The 4161-nt window shown below is 46.6% G+C and overlaps 1 pseudogene; it reads right to left on the bottom strand.

Annotated features, from left to right (window-relative positions):
• The window catches only part of LOC115869806, a 5599-nt pseudogene extending 2223 nt beyond the window's left edge, over positions 1–3376 (bottom strand).
• Positions 3377–4161: the final 785 nt, after the last annotated feature.

Here is a 4161-nt window from a genome sequence, read left to right as displayed (position 1 = left end):
CAATACCTACCCCCAAAAAATGGGATTTAGAAATACAATTAACAAGACAAAGAGATTTATCACAAAAAATTATAAAACTACTCTACAAGGAAACTGAAGAATCTTATATGAAATGAAGAATGTCCCTGTATTATGATTAACTTAATATAGTGAAAATGTGAATATAACTGAATAAAAGCAAAACAAAACAAAACTGATTGCAATTAAGTAAATGTTGACTCATGGTGACCATACAGGGAAGGGAACAAGAGGTAGGAAGTTTAGTATTTCTCCAGGGAGCGTCTGGTGGTTTTGAACTGCTGAACCTGCAGCTTGCAGTCCAGGCATTGTTTCATTCTATGTGCACAGGGTCCTTATGGGTAGTAACTGACTTGACGGTACCTAACAACAATAACACAACAGGGTGAGAATGGAGGCAAGAGGGAGAGGGGAAGGCCAAGGAAGGAGGGAGGAGAAGGGGAAGGCTGATTTACTGCGATAGAGTCACTGTTCTGATGATAGGCTATCCAACGACGTATTGCATGTTTTTCGTTGTATGCCTTTTACTCCTCCAGTAAAAGGGGGAAATAATACAATTTTAATAAATTTTAAAAATTTAAAACAAATAAAAGAGTGAAAGGTCACAACCTAATATCTGTACTTGCCTGTTTTTCTTACCCGCCAGAAATAAGCACTTGTCTAAGTTGTTATAAATGGTTATAAAAGGAGGAAAAATGAAATAGAAACTGACTTCAAATATGTGTGATGTTTGAGCTAAAACAACAACAACAACAAAACATGACCGCAGGCAGGAGTGTGAAAGGACAAGAGATAAAATGGGTCTGTGAGAGAAGGGAGATGAGCTGTGTGGCCCTTTCAGCAGGGAGATGCTTCTCTGACCTTAACAAGCCCTCTGTTGACAATGCAGAATTCTTTGAGGGCCCTGCCCTAGGAAGCTCTAGCATTAGGCGCCCTTAGAGAATGGCAGGCTTCAGGTACTTAATCCCCTGACAACAAGGCTGACAGTGGGGATTGCCTCTGAGGAGTAAGTGGAGGGTCTTCACATTCACTTTCAGAGTCTTTAGGTCAACTGTGGCCAAGGCCCTGTCTGCCCACAACCCCACATTGCAACCCAGATCTTGACATCATAAAGTCCTCTGGGAGTCAGAAAGAAAAATGGTATGAACTCATCAGACACCACTGCTGAAAGAGTGTCACAGTGACAATAGTTCGGGGAAGTCAGATTTCGGTCCTGTGTGCCTTGGCAGCCATAGTGCTCCGTCAGGGTTATCACCAGAGCTGCCCTTTGAGAAGAATAGGTCTCTGACCTCCTTGAGATGCCTGGGAGGAAGTAAATTCTATTCAACAGCACTCAGGGTCCCCAGGGGTAACTGGGGCTTTATGACACTGCCAATTACTAGAAGGAGGCATCATGTCTTAACTCAGTGTGTTCACTTTGATTTCTGTTAGACCCTCAGGCCCTTCACTCTGCTGTACAGGCCTCCCCATTACTGGAAGTAAATCACATCCCCGAAGACCACCAACACCCACAACACACCAGGGGCCCCTCATCCTGACTTCGCTGAGAGCAGGTTTGAAGGCTAATCACATGGTGGAGATCTTGAGTAGCTTTCTCTCTTCTTGTGAAGAAAGGCAGGGGACCTGTTCTTTCTTTCCTCTTAAAGGATGTTTACCTTGATGCCCCCCAGCTTTCAGAGTTCCTCTGTCTGCTGAATTGGGGTGACAGGAAGGTCCACATATCTCTGAGACCCCGTGGTAGAAGTCAAAGGGCCTCAGTACTTGTCAGTTGGATCCTGGCCCACAGAATCGGTGACATCCCAGGGCTCAGTGCAGCCCTCCCCATTTGGGTTCAGTGGTCCACAGTTAGACACTTGTGCAATCACTTTGACCCTGCATCATTGCTGGAACCCACATCCATAGGCAACCTAAGGCCCCAGCGCTCAGACTAAGGGCCACCCCTTCCTGAGATCTCACAGTCAGCGGTGATAGCAAGGCACACCCCATGTTGGCTGTGAGAGGAGTGGTAGGCAGCTGGGGCAGAGCCTGGAGGTGGGGGTAATAGAAGTGGGGGGAGGCATGTGAGACCTCATATGTTCTGGGTTTGGGGGCTCAACATTTCTCACATGGGTTTCAGACCTTGACGCAGAGCAGGGCTAGGAATTTCTACCCATTCCCGAGACCACCTGGGAGCAGGATGGGAGATTTCTGGCCCAGACAAAGGCTCCTTATTGGGGTACTGCTAGGTTTGGGGGGTACTTCTATCTGGGCATTACCAGGGGGGAGAGCAGTGACATGGATCTGCAGCCTCTCTGGTTCCTTGAGGCTGCTGCAGTAGTCCTAAGGGTCCTCTCCTAGCCTCCATGGAGGGTCTGCTTCTCCTCCCTCTACAGAAGGGGGCTGCTCTCTATCCTTTGACTCTCCAGATCCAAGGCAGCCACTTATCTCAGGAGCTGTCCGGAGGGGAGTGACTTCATGAACGCCTGTACTCTTATGTTAGGTGGTCCCTTCAACCCACATCCAGTCCTGGACCCCTGCTCCACAGTCCTGAGACTCTACTGTCCTCTGATGGAGAGAGGACTGAACACCTCCCAGCAGAATCTGCAGCTTCCGGGGTCACTTTCAAGTAAAAGAAACTCCATATGTCACACAACAGAACTGTCCCCATTACTATCCTGTTTACTGTAAGCTTTAGAGAAAAAGATCGCCAGGCTTTTCTTACACAGTGTAGCTGGGTTGGTTCACACCACAGATCTCCAGCATAACAGCTTAGCTTACCACAAAAATGCCACATCTGCATGGCTTTGGCACACAGCAAGTTCAGCCTAAAATCAGGCGTCAGGACATTATCTCTAGGGGTAGGCTATGTCCCTGTGTGGGATTTTTGAGGGGCTAGTGAGGAGTGGGGGTCCTGGTCTTACTTCAGCCTGAACTTCTTTGTTCCATGGAACTTTCATGTGCGTTGCCTTCTGTAACTCCGCCTCCCCCGGCACGATCCTTGCTTACTTGCTCAGGCTGCTCTCTGATGGCTCAGAATAGTTTAAATTTACACACATCCTACACTAATACTGCTTCTTGAAACGAACAACAATTTGCCGTCAAAATCCAACAAGCTGCGCTCTCAGGCAATGAGCCTCGCAAGTGACCCCTCATGTCCCTGCATATCACCAAGGTCTGAAAGATATTCTCCATTTGTGCTTGCCAAATCACCCTTTGGGTGTTCTCATTTTAATGTCCTTTCTGTGGTGTGGCCTCCTGTTCCCCCAAGGCAAGGCAAAATTCTAAACCCTCCCATTTCACTCACCTTCAGAAATTCTGGATATGATGTGGATTAAACATGCAGTCCGAGAGTATGTTCAGGTGCACTGGAACAAGAACACACGGCACCTCCCAGTCGTGTTCTTTGCGTATACAAAGTCATTGTGAAGAGCGAATCTCCAAAATCCAACTTTAATACCTCCACACTGAGCCACACTGTGAGAGATTGAATGGTATCTCCTCTGCTGTGTGTTGTAAATCATCCCCTCTCTATCTTTGGATGAGGTTGCTTTGGGGAGTAAGGCATTTTTTGTCACATTACTACAGCCATAGCAGTGCAGGGAAATTCTTTAAACAAGTTATTTGGAGATATAGCTGGGTAGATTAGGCTCAGGAGAAGGTTGATTTCGGTGCAAGACTGACACTATGTATTTGAAAACAATGGAGGCAGTCAACAAGTGCAACAATTTCAAGGATGGACTTCTGGAGAAGCCGGGAAAGTATCCACCACCACTCCAGTTCCACCCCCACTGAGCTAAGAGAATGATCGCCTTCCCTAGGGCTCATGCGCAGAATGCAGACTTCTAGCTTCATACCTTGTGATAAATATAATGCTGATTGTGAACAGCAACTGCTTGTGGTGTTTCTAAGCAACTAAGACACATAGCATCTGTGTGTCTGGCCTCTGCTTACTACATCCTCATCTACCTCGACAGAAAACCTATTTTAAAAGGACTTTGCACTGAGGAATGGAAGTTTCTCCCAAACCCAGAGTAGCCCTGGTCCAAACTTTTACATGTCCCTACTTTCATCTGGGAACTCTCCTGTGGGTCAAAGAATTAAGTTTGACTTTTATATCTCTGATATTTTAAAACAATGAGTTCAATTGAGGTGCAAGGTCAGTAG

Source organism: Echinops telfairi, unplaced genomic scaffold (assembly GCF_000313985.2).
Source record: "Echinops telfairi isolate 266 unplaced genomic scaffold, ASM31398v2 ScPeMD7_53;HRSCAF=182, whole genome shotgun sequence".
Lineage (NCBI taxonomy): Eukaryota > Metazoa > Chordata > Mammalia > Afrosoricida > Tenrecidae > Echinops > Echinops telfairi.
This window is presented reverse-complemented; position numbering and strand designations above follow the sequence as displayed.